Source organism: Mercurialis annua, linkage group LG1-X (genome assembly GCF_937616625.2).
Source record: "Mercurialis annua linkage group LG1-X, ddMerAnnu1.2, whole genome shotgun sequence".
Lineage (NCBI taxonomy): Eukaryota > Viridiplantae > Streptophyta > Magnoliopsida > Malpighiales > Euphorbiaceae > Mercurialis > Mercurialis annua.
In genome coordinates, this window is record NC_065570.1 from 18,096,545 (window position 1) to 18,110,505 (window position 13,961).

The following is a 13,961-nucleotide window of genomic DNA, read 5'->3' on the forward strand; positions in this document are numbered from 1 at the left end:
CTCAATAGAATTTTTCATTTTTTATTGTAACTCCCGCCCTTCATCAATTATTTAGTGCCAAAAAATCTACTTAGCGCCTAAAATATTTCTAATTTAATGGCAAATAACGTAATATTGTCACTAATGCAAAGATAACAGTGGCACTTTATAATTATTCCATTATTGCACGGAGTATAGTGGCATAATTTAATCTCACCACAAAAGTTTTAAAATTTAATTAATTTAGTGGCAAAAAATAATTTTCCACTAAAAAATTGCCACAAAAAATACATATTGTTTCCCTTGTTGGGATATAAGACTGCGATATACGCGTGTGTGCGGTCTAGACAATTCGATAACGATGCTTGAATATCAAGCATGGAAATAACGTGAAGACACTGTCGAAGTCATTCGATAGTAGTACAAGGAGACGATTGATGAAAGAAGTATGAATTCAGAGAAATGGAGTTGTTGTGGAGAAATCTTACTGGTTACAGAGTTTAGGGTCAGGAGGAAACTTACAAAAAACCAAATGATATAACCTGTTATGGTTATTCATTTAAATGATTTTAAAAGCATAATTGTGCCTAGACATGAGACGTCATCACCCTATGCACAACTATGCAAATATTTTAAAAGTGATTTTTAAAACAAATTATTTTGAAAATGCGCGCAAATGATTGAAATATTTCATACAGATTTGTTTTTATTGTAAGTATACCTAGACCAGAACTCTGTAATAAAAGTAAATACTCGAGATCAAGCAGTAAGCGATTCTCGAGGGGGAAATAGAAGCCTATGAGAATGGAAGTTGGAGAATAAAGCGATGGTAAGAAAGCACGAAGCTAGCTGTAGTTAAATGAACTACAACTTGTATCGGATAGAGATATATATATATATTTCCGAGTTACGACAAGTTAAGGATAAATATATCCTTAAACAAGATGTCTAAGGCATTGTACCCTAAGACACTAGGAGTAAGAAAGGAGAAATAAAACCTACTGATCAAGTAGTGATTAAGACGTTAGAGATATGTGACTTCTCACTAGTGATTAGCATAACTTGAGTTTAGGAAGACTCAAGGAAAGTGGAGACACACGATTCAAAGTGTAGTTGATTGACATAGTGTATTGATAAAGTAAGTTTCAGATGATGTCTGAAAACCGATAGGGTGTAGTAAAAAATTTGATAACTTTTAATTGAACCGTTGGATCAGTTTAATTTTGGAATATGATATTCCTAAGACGGTTATCTGGAGATTAACCGTTGCGATCGTCGAACGGAAAGTTAGACGATGAATATTTTTGAAAGTATTCATGAGAAACTTGCGTGAATTTTGGCAGTAAGCCAAAAGTGCAAGTGATGAAATTATGAAGTATCAAGTTTAATTAACTCAGGATTATCAATGTAAGCTCCATATATATGTAAATGAAATTGAAAACTGTTGAGAAACAGTAGTTTCAAAATGTGAAAATTCTGATAACCGGGCCTTTTGACTATGAAGTCTGGGCTGGCTGGTGACGGAATATACATGTAGAGTACATGTCTTTGAAAGTCGGGCCAGAAATGTGTAAATTATGGCCGACCAAAAGTGGAAATGGTGAAACAAATATTTTATTTTTAATATGAATGTTTTGAAAATTGAGCGAGAAATTGATAGTCTGTTAATTAAATGTAGTAATGGCTATAGAGCATTGAGAATGACTCTTAGCTGTGAGTAAGAAAGCTATATATGTATAAAGTTAAGAGGTGATACATAGCGATAGTCAGATCAAGATGTAAGGTCTGAGAATTTTATGCATCAGAATGAATGAAATATTCTGAGTAAGCCATAGTTTGAGATAAATAGTATGATGAAAGTAGATATATCTAGATAAGAGTTCCGCGATAATGAAAGGAAAAAGACTATAGACCCGTGAAGGGACAAAGCTATTAGTAAAGATATATGAGGAGATACAGAAGTGTTATAGAAAGTAACGTCCTATGAAACGAGTTACGATAAAATGGGCGTACGAGTGAAAGGTAAATCGCTTATTACATTAAAAGAGAAAGTATATGGAAAAGAAGTACATAGTTTAAGAGCTTTTGTTAAAGAACTATATAAGCTATAGACGCAGAATAAGAAGAGAAAACATAAGCTGTGATTGGTATATATCGATATTGTAAGTAACATGGAAATGTTTTATCGATACGTACAATAGTGAGTTTGACTTTACCTAGCTATAATGTAAGTAAAGTCACAAATTTAAGCTTAATTGAGATTGGGATAAGATACATTGACAATGAAGGTGTCAGTAGTATACATAATTATAAGAGTGCAAACGAGTATTACACGAAGGGAGATAGAGAAGTATAATAGAAATACGTCTCACACGCTTGTTAAACGTGGACACAAAAGAAGTTAAACTAAGGTCTAACGTGAAGATAGCGTAAGTTAGATCCGAGTGATGGATTTTTCAAAACTAAGTATAAGTGGAGTTACAGAACGTAGTATGAGTACTACTAGTTCTGATGTGAACATGGAGTGAGCGAACACTTTAGCAGTTCTTATGAGATATATGAGAACAAGTAGTCAAGCTACTTCTGGATTATTCTGGAAGCGGTGTTAATGGATAATGAGTCTGTGTGACTAATAAAGAAAGGAGACGTACAATGTGTGCGATTAGTGTTGTAAATTCTGAGAGAACGTCAAGATTAAGTTAAGATTTTCAAAAGCGTGTGACATTTTGGAAACACTAAAAGTCATAAATGACATCTAGTTAATCTGGGAAAGATTCAAGTGGTTAACAAGTGGAAGTAATCAGTGTGATTAAAGAAATTAGTAATTTCTTTAGTTTCACAGTATTCTGTGAATATTGCTTGCAAGATTTTCAATAATCTTTGCATTAGTAATGAAATTCAATAAAGAAAGTGTGAATGTTGATTGGATAGATCAACGTAAAGTAGATTTTGGAGATTTAAAAGGAATTATTGGCAATAGTGCAAGTATTAGCACTATTCATAAGATGTTGAAAGAATTAAGTGGAGATATGTTATGATATATAACATAATCGAGATATAGAAAATGTTCCTAGATGGCTGAGAAAGCACGAGGTAAATTGTCAATTTTTGAATTGGAATTGGCAATAGTGATAGTCGCACTGGAAGTCAAATGACACTAGTAGTGTGATATGAAGTGTGTACTAATTACGAGAATAAGACGTATTGTGATAAAAGTCAAGAGGCACTACTTGTAGTATACAAGGAGTGAGTTGCCTACAGATCAAAAGACAATGAAAATTAGATTTTTGATATATGAAGAATATCATATAAGGATCTTATAATTTAACTGTAAAGATAGCAGTTAGTGGATTGTGAATCAGAGTAGCGCAGTGAAAGTGTGGAAGTTTGCAGAAGTATATGCATACTACACTACTGTGCTAATGATTATTAAACAAGACGTTCATATCTTGAATTGCCAAGTATGATCAGGTATTAGACGTAAAGTCTTAAACTTAAGAATTCTATTGGCTCAGCCAAGTATGAGACCAATATGAAATGATTAACTCAAAGGGAGTATAAGTTAGAAATAACAATTAGAGTATGTAATAAGTATTGATACGCAAAGAAAAGTTTGCGAATTCAGTATTGTTGATGAAATACTGAAATAGGACAATAGATTGTGTGAACCAGACATGTGTAGTCTGTGTCACTATAAAGTGTTTCGTATTAGTACCATGAAGAGGTACTAAGAGATTATAGAAGTCTATCAATAGAACGATATGACAAGAATGGCAGTAAAGTGTCTAAAGGACTAGAAAGTCAAACTGGGATACCAGAGACTATATTGATTTGGCAACTATTGCCAAAACTAGAATGGAAATAAGAAAAGATGTTAATGGATGTGTAGTCAAAATATCTTGGTGTCGAGAAAATTTTGACTCAATATAAGTGATTGTGAACGATATGATGAAGATCATATGTTCCATACTCTCAAGATTTTGCCAATAATAGCAAGCTGATGAGAGTGTAAACGATAAAGATGAAGTCCGTAGACGACTAAAACTTGTGAAAAGTTTTAGATCAGTAAATAGACAATAGTATCGTTTGTTACCCATAAGTAACAAACGACTTAAAGAGGTAAACCCAGTAGTAAGAATATACACATTCCAAGTGTATAAAAGAATATGGAGTTAGGTTAACCTAACCGATAATGAGAAGATCATAGAATAATGCTAAGAGGCAGCATTATGAGATCAAAGTAATTGATCTCCTTTGTATTAAGAGAAGTAAAAGAAAGAGAGGCAATAAAGTACACAAGTTGTGTAAATATACACGATGGAATAGTGTGAGAAAACAAACTTTATCGATGGATGAAATGTATAAATCCAAATAGAAAGGAAAGTGAAAAAAAGATAAAGATCGTGTAAGTATATATAATTGAACAGTGTGAGAACTTACACTTCGTTAACAGACGAAGAACATTCAGTGAAAGATATTGATTCAAGGAGGAAACGTAATTAAGAAGTTGAGAGGAATATGATAAAAAATATAACCTAGGTTATAACGAAATGTGAAGTGTTAACTCCAAGTCACGATGAATCGTGACGTATAAGGAAATTGCATAAAGATGCAACCGACGAGCTAGCGTCGTGATAAGTATTTCGTGTATCGTACACGAATAGTGTAAGGATGAATTTTAGAATCTAACTCTAGTAGAAATAAACTTATGCTACATAAAGAATAAGGATCAAGGTATGAAAGATTTTAAAAGTTGGTAAAGTTATGTGGCTAAAATTTTAAATTCGAGGACGGATTTTTATAAGGAGGGGAGAATGTAATACCCCGTAATTTTAAGTGATTAGAATATGCCACGAGATCAAATTGGAGTAATTAAAATATTAAAAATAATATTTTGAGGTTTCGAATATTAAGAAAAATATTCGAAAAAACTAAGTTTAATAGTTAAAGAATAATAGTAAGGTTTGACTATTTAAGTTTATTAAATTAATTACGAGAAGTGATTTAATAAATTCGGAATACGTAAATTAAATTTAACATAAATTTAATTTATACGTATCCGTAAAAGAATATTATAATAATTGAAGTTTAAAATTTAAATCGGTAATTTAAATTTTATTAAAGAGATATGAACGAGATTAAAATAATAGAGAATACGATTGGGCGTCGTAAATAAAAATATATTGTTAATTAATATATCAATGTACCACTCTAAATGGAGAGTTTAAGATTTCGGACAAAACCCCAAAATTAAAATGTCGAAACTCGGAAAGCTCGACGAGTTATTAACGAATATAAGTTAAGATATATATATAAATATATATATTAAAAGAAAATAAGAAAGGAAAATAAGAAAAGAAAAGAGTGAGGCGGTGGAGAGTGGTGGCCAAGTAAGGACAATTGTCCATTTTAGTTCTTAAACTTCTACTTCAATTAATTTTTGATTATTAACTAATTAAATATTATTCGTTAGTCCAAATTAAAATTAAATAGTTTATAAGTCACGAGCGAATAATTTTGGTGTTAATATTTGCGAAATAATTTGACGAAACTACCGTCAAATTTTTATAGAATTTGGACATAGTAATTTTAATTAAGCGAGACTGATTTGGACCTAATAAATCTTTCAGGATTTATTAAAAATAAAATATAAGTCGGATTCGAATAAAAATTATATTTTTATTCGTTTTATATTTTATTGAATTTTTTGATAAAGTTCCGTGAAATTTGAAATTAGTCTCCGTTTGGGCTACGGACGACTAATTAAAATCAGAGTTAAAGTACGTGATTGAGCTGCTTAGACTAAAGAGTATTTTAACCAATACTATATATATATGGTTTGATGCATAAAAATGAGTACAGAACTCATTTGTTTAAAAATGAGAAGAGGAAGAGAGCTGCTTCCTCTCTCAGTGGGCGTGAAACATAAGGGTTCGTCACGGTTCGATCTGTTTCGCGATTTCAATTCCGATTTCTTCAATAGTCCGCAAGTATACGAGGTATTAATCGATAATTTGAATTCGATTATTATTAATTTGGATTATAATTAAATTTATAACATCGAGCGTATGGAATTAATTGAATTCATATCGATTTGACGTTTAAATTGCGGATTAAAATTAGATTATGTTGAGTTGAGGTGTGTGGATATATTTAAATATTGATATAGGTCGGAATCAGCCCGGGGAACGACCTCGGAGCTGTGCGCAAGCACAGTATACATGCTGTGCGAACGCACATCAATAATACTGTGCGAAAGCACAGTACTCTGCTGTGCAAACGCACAGCCTCCACTGTGCGGACGCACAATGACGCCGATTTGTCGGCCGTTGGACATTCTGATTCTTTTCGAGTCGCACACTCGAATTTGATCAATCGAACTCTGATACATGAATTAGGATGTTTAAAAAGGTTTAAAAGAACCTAGACATTTGAGGATAGTCGGGTTATTAAAACGATGTGATGTTTTAATAAAACCCTACATTAATCAAAGTGATTAATGTTAAAATAATTATAAGTTAATACCAAGAGTGGTATTATATATTGAACGAGAGGTTCAATATTAAGATTAGTTTATACGTTATGTTTATAGAGTCGTCTATAAACATAAATGGTATTTGAGTCTATCGTTTATACGATAGGATTAGAGTTAGAAATTCAATGTCTAATGTGCTTTGACATTTGAATTTTAATTAGATCCGACGAGTGGTCGATCTAGCGAGCTAACACCAACGTGTTTGACTGACGAGCTTGATGGGAGCTTACGTTTTTAAAATGGGGGCATCGGTTCTGTGAGTTTTACTTTGTGGTTTTTACTTTTGAATATTTATATTTAAACTGTTTTTAAATAACAAATCGCACTAGTATAACTTAACCATGAAAGATCCATTGGAACAAGCTTCCTATTGGTTGTCAATAGGACTGTGTGATCACCAGTAGTGTTTCTCGATACGAGCCTGTGTCTGACATAGAGGTCAGTTAATGTCATTGGGCGTTGGAAGTGCTAGCGACCCTGACTTAACAGTCTGAGACGGCAGTAACGGTTACGGTCACAGGCAGTACTGTGATGGCAGTTTCACGGTTACGGTCCAGACACCCGGCTTAGACGGCAGTGATTCAGTTCACGGTCTAAGGCCTATATTGTGTAGGTTGAGACCCATACAATAGTCTGTCTTGTAGGGTTTCATCTGGATCGACTAATTGGTAATATTTTACATATACAAATGTTTTATGTATTTGCGATTTGAATATTCAACTGTAAAATTGTAGACTCACTCAGAAATATTTATATTTCTGACCCTTCCTAACATTCACCTTTCAGGTAATCAAGTACGAGGTCGGACTTCCATAATTATTCCGGAAGTCAATGTCAGTCATACCTCTAGAGCTGCAAGTAGTTGGGTACTGGGAAGTCTGTCTTTCTATTTACAGCAGTTCAAACTATTTTGATAAACTCTGATTTGAACTACTGTATATATATATATGATTGAAAAGCTGCGTGTTTTCTTAAATGCTTTAACCAGTTGTTTGAGAGATACACTGGTTTCATATTTTTAGCATTTTAGGATTGTATTGGAAACAGAGCATGTACGTCATATGAGATTGATGTTTGCGCTCTGGTTTCTTGAAATACAATCGGGGTTTTAAGAATCCAGTTTTCATAAATATGTTTTCGTTAAACGAGAAAAGGTTTTAACGGTATTTTCTGAAAACAGATCATACGTGATGTATGGTCTTGAATTACGATCGCGTTTTTAATAAAGGTGTTAAAGTATTTCTGCAACGAGGTTGCAAACCTTATTATGTTTTAAAACGCGAAAAATTTATAAATGATTTTAGGCTTACTACGGGTTTCGGAGCAACCACTCTCATTCCCTAGCGCCGGTCATGATCCATGAATTTGGGTCGTGACAGAGATAGTTGGTCTTGGTTAACTTTTGTTTGGAGTAACTAATACTCAAGGTGGAGAGTTTCTTCTTTGATGAAATTTGGTGGTTTTTGTGGTTTGCTGAAAAAGGTTTCGAGATTAATCTTGTTTGGTGTATTCGCCAAGGTGGATATTGTTGAGTTATGGCTCATATTTGCCAATTGGTTTTCTATTGGAATAGGATACTAAATTCTTGGTTTGGTATTGGTTTCCTTTTAGGATTAGAAGTCTAATTGCATGATGGATTAGGACTTAAATTGTATCTAAAAGGTTCACTATAAATACAAGTGATAGCCCTATTGTAAACTCACTACAAACATATAGAATAAAATTCTCTCTCTGCCCGTGGATGTAGATTACATTGAACAAATCACGTAAAATCTGGTGTGATTATGGTTTTTCTCTTTTCTTATTTATTTATGCTGCACTAATATATTTTTCTGTTTCATTTGTGTTTTCCTTCTTCGGAGTCGTAACCTTTTGTGTGCGTAAACTCTTTAAATAGTGGAGATTTTCATTTCTTGTGGCTTTTTTAATGTACAAATTTATTCATCAAAAATGTAAAAATTTTGTAAGCTAAATCGATTGTGTTAGTCATGTTATCAATTTATCTTAACATATTAATCGTGTTATATCATGTTAGCCATTTTAAATCCATATTGTGTTCGATTTGAAATTTTTGACACGATTAGTTAAAAATATTGTGTTCGTGTTGATGCTAATCATACCAATTTAATAGATCAACATGATATGAACACGAACATCCAATCAATTTTTAATACGAATTGCAAACAATTACCATGTCTTTGGAAAATTAAATTTGAGGTCATTAGTCTGTATGATGTTAAAGCACTACTCTTTATTTTAATTTAATACAAAAATTTCAACTTATATTGTTGAACTATAAATTTAATTTATATTTCAAAATATGATTTTTAAACAAAGTCAAGTTGATGCATGTCGTTTTTAACAGAAAAAGATATAAATTAGCAATAATCACCAAAAAATACTCCACCATTCAACTCCTTTTTCACCATTGAAGACGAACATTGTTCGTCTTTCTCAGTGGAAGAAGGCTGGTTCGTGGAAGACGACTGGTTCGTCCTCCATGGAGGAAGACGATTGGTTCGTCTTTTAGTCGTCTTCCCTCAGAGGAAGACGAACCAGATCACCAGTTCTATACCTGGTTCGTATTTCTCGAGACGAACCCATGTCAAACGAACGAGTTTCAATTAATTTAATTTTAAAAATAATTAAACATTCAATTTTATATTTTAAAATTTATTTATTTATTTTAAAATTATTTAATGATATATTAATTTATTGGGTCGAATACAGCGAAGACATATGAGGAGCAGGGCGGCGACGAAGTCGTTCAAATGTAGGAATAAACATAAAAAAATAAATACGATTAATTATTATATGAGAAAATTACACAATTTACCAAAAAAATGAAAATAATTACAAAACTACATGTTGACTTTTTTCATTTACAAAAATATTAATAATATTTACAAAAGTACAAAAAAATAAAAAATAATATCAAACATACGATGTATACTGTGAGTATAATGTCAGTATACTAATAAACTAACATTATATTAACATTATACCAAAATTATACCGACATTATACATACTGAGATTTTATTACTATTAACTGAAAATTTACCAAAATTACATCAAATCGTGTACTAAAAATTGAATTAATAATATATCAAAATTATACTAACAGTATACCAAAAGTGTACACATCAAAATATACTGAAATTTTATTATTACATCAACATTACACCACATCGCATACTAAATATTAACCTAACAATATACTAAAATTATACCAAAAATATACAAATTCTCTAATTCATTACCAACTATAGTAAAAAGTACATTTAAAAAAATATACATATTATCAACTAGAAAATATATATAAAAATTTATAATCGATATATACCAAAAATATACTAAAATTATACCAATAATAAAACAAATATTATTTTTAAATTATCTGATTTATAGTTTTAGTATTCCAAAATTATATCATAATTATACCGACATTATACAAATCGTACTTTTGTAATTAATTTTCATTTTTTGATACTTTTATAATTAATTTTAAATCAGTCGTATTTTTGTAAATAAAAAAAATTTACAAGTACTTTTATAAATATTTTTAAAATTTTAGGTACTTTTGTCATCGTCCCTTATTATATTATTATTTTAATTTATGGGGAAGAAAACGTTTGTATTTGATTTATAACATCAAATGCTATTTAAAAAAGAGAAAATTACTCAAATATTGTAAACACGCTATTTGTTTACAAAATTACATACTTATGTGATTCTTTACATTTAATATCCATTTTTTTTACACTATACGCCACTTATTCTAATTTTTTATATAAAATGTCCATGTCTCTACTTGTACAGATAATCCTTTATATCTTTTCAATTTCTACAATTATCTTCTAAATTTTTTCTATTTCCACGTCCGATTGGCCGGACAAATGGCTCAGCTTCTTTCTCACCGGATCTGCCATATTATTTTTGCCGAGCAGCAGCAGGAATACAAAAACGGCAGCGGCGTTGCACGAAGAGATCTATAGTTTGTAGCGAAGAATATTGCAGATGACCACTCACTACAGGGAGCCATTGACTGGGATTTTGGTCCGGGTCGAGCAATTTGTAATCCGATTCAAAATGGAGGACCTTTGTTAGGATCAACAGAAACCGCTTCCAGACTTTCCAAATTTCTAATTGGAGAAGATGATGGCAGGATTTACGCATGTTTTGATATGGGTTTTTATGCATTCGACAATAATTGGTCCATTGCTTCACTACTAAAAAACAATGATTTTGTGACAGAAATTTGTGACGGAAACATCCGTCACTTATTTTTGACGGATTTGTGAAGGATTTATATTTTTGTTATGGAATTATTGACGGAAAAAAATTTGTTTGCGAGATTTTTTGGAAGATAACGATGACGAATTTGTGACGGAATTTTAATGACGGATTTATTATCCATCACAAATCTTTTTTTATGACGGAATTGTGAAGGATATATCCGTCATAAATATTTGTGACGGATACGACCGTCACAAAATATTGAATTGTGATTGTCTGTCACAATTCCCTCACAAATTTGTGGCGGAATTTGTGACCGATGTGTTTTATTAACTGCAAAACACAAATGGTGTTGTCGTTTTCTTATGATTTATCAAATATATTATCAAAAATATTTCTCTCCTCCCTGAAACGAATGGCTAACTGATCAATAATATTTCTTTCCCCCTGAAACAAAACCCTGACTTAACAAATCCATGGCAAAAACCTAATTCAACAAATCCATGGCAAAAACCTAACTCAACCAATCTCAACAATTGTCACGACCCAATCTCATGGGCCGAGACCGGCGCTAGGGAATGGGAGTAGTTGCTCCGAAACCCGTAGCAAGCCTAAAAACGTAAAATATTTTTTTGCAAATATAAATGTCATGCATGACATACATAAACACGTGTCATGTTGAACACACAAGCCAGGTATACATATCCTCTGGCAATCAAAATCATTTAAAACGCAGTAAGTATAAAGCATTTATACTTTAAAAATATAAGGTAATATATATACAGAAAACTATTTGATACATAACATCTAGCTAGCTACTGCAGCTCTAAGAGTAAAGTGTTGTTTCTTTTCATACTTTCAAAAATACAGACTTCTGGAAGTAGGATAGAAGTCTGTTGCTTCAAAGCGTTTTTCACCTGAAAGGAAATCTGTGAGGGGTCAGTATATGGGGATATACTGAGTGAGTTTATACATTTACCAATAAGTATTCAAACAAATCATAAAATAATGCCATAGCATTCAAAACGTATGCAGCCTAGTACAGGATCCGATTGAAACCCTAATCCTCAAACATACTAATTATATATCGTCCAATCCAATCATTTAATCTCAAGTTGTGAGTCCAACTCACTGATGAGTCCAACCCATTACATACGGGGACTCCAGGTTACACCGTAACCGAGTGCTCACTCGTATCAAATTCATATATATCCAACTTCGAAATTCATACTCCTAATTAATCTCACAGCTGTATCAAATCAAACTGGTGATCACACAGTCCTATTGCCGCTCAATAGGTAGCACGTTCCATCGGATCAATACTGGTTTCAAATCAAGCATATGTGCAATTCATATAAAAATTCCGCACTATAAACATGCAAATCAAACATAAAGCAATGTAAAATAATTAATTGTGTAAATACTTTAAAAGCAAATCGTATAAACTCATAGAAAACGCTTATCCAAAAATACTTCGGGGCTTAAAACGTCAAGCTTCCCGAGCTCCTGGTCCAGCTGCTTCTTGCCTCGCTGGATCTAAAACAATTTTAAAATATTTGACTCAAATCAGAATTCTATTCTAAGATTGACTCTAGACTCAAGACTCGACACACTGAACTCTCATTAACCGTCGTGCTTCTCACGTAAATTCCGATAACGGTATCTAACTTATTTATGAATCAATCACCGCTGCTAACTCCAGATTATGCGTCGGGTAGTTTATTTCGTGCTTCTTAAGCTGTCGGGAAGCGTATGCAATTACTCGATCATGTTGCATAAGGACGCATCCTAGTCCAACTCTTGACGCATCACAGTAAACTGTGAATCCTTCAGTTCTTTCTGGTAGTCCTAAGACTAGTGCCGTCGTCAGACACTCTTTAAGTTTCAAAAAACGGAGTTCACACTGGTCTGTCCAGTTGAATTTCGCGTTCTTCTGAGTTAACTTTGTCAAGGGTACAGTGATATTCGAAAACTCCTGTACGAATCGTCTATAATATCCCGCTAAACAAGGAAACTCCGAACTTCCGTAACTGATTCAGGCCGCTTCCATTCTATCACAGCTTCGATCTTCTTTGGGTCAACCTTGATACCGCTTTGTGAAACTACATGACCTAAGAACGTCACTTCCGTTAGCCAAAATTCACATTTAGAGAATTTGACGTAAAGATGATGCTCTCTTAATGTCTGTAGTACTATCCGTAGATGATGTGCATGTTCTTCTTCTGAACGTGAATAAATCAAAATGTCGTTGATAAACACAATCACAAACTCATCTAAGTACGGTTTGAATACTCTATTCATCAAATCCATGAAGGCTACTGGCGCATCAGTCAACCCGAATGACATAACAAGAAACTCGTAATGTCCATAACGAGTTCCAAAAGCAGTCTTCTGAATATCATCATTGCGAATCTTTAGCTGATGATAGCCTGATCTCAGATCGATCTTAGAGAAGTACTTCGCTCCTTGTAACTGGTCGAATAAATCGTCAATTTTAGGTAACATATATTTATTCTTGATCGTCACCTTGTTCAGCTGTCGATAGTCGATACATAGTCGAAGCGATCCATCTTTCTTTTTCACGAACAATAGTGGTGCACCCCACGGGGATACACTCGGTCTGATGAAACCGCGATCAAACAATTCTTCTAACTGATCCTTAAGTTCCTTGAGCTCTGCTGGCGCCATTCAATAAGGAGGTATCGATATCGGCTTCATGCCAGGAGCCAATTCGATACAAAACTCAATCTCATGGTCTAGGGGTAATCAAGGTAATTCCTCTGGAAAATCATCTGGATACTCCGATACAACTGGTACATAACTTATATTTACGCTCTTCTTCTCCACGTCTCGTACTACAGCTAAGAATCCTGACATCCCTTCTTTAACATACGACAAGATTTAATAGCCGAAATAATACTCGTAGAAGATCCCATCTTGTCACCCTGGATTGAAACAGCTTCAGTTCCAAGCATGTTGAACGTCACCGTCTTCTTTCGAAAATCCACATTGGCATAGTGTTGCGCTAGCCAATCCATTCTAAGTATAACGTCAAAAACTAATACTTCGAGCAAAATCAAATCCACTAATAAATCTCGTCCTTGAACTTTCACAGGACAGGATGGGTAAACGATACTAACTTCTATACTCTCGCCGACTGGGGTAGCTACTGACAAAGGATTCCTAAGATACGCCGGTTGTACTCCTAA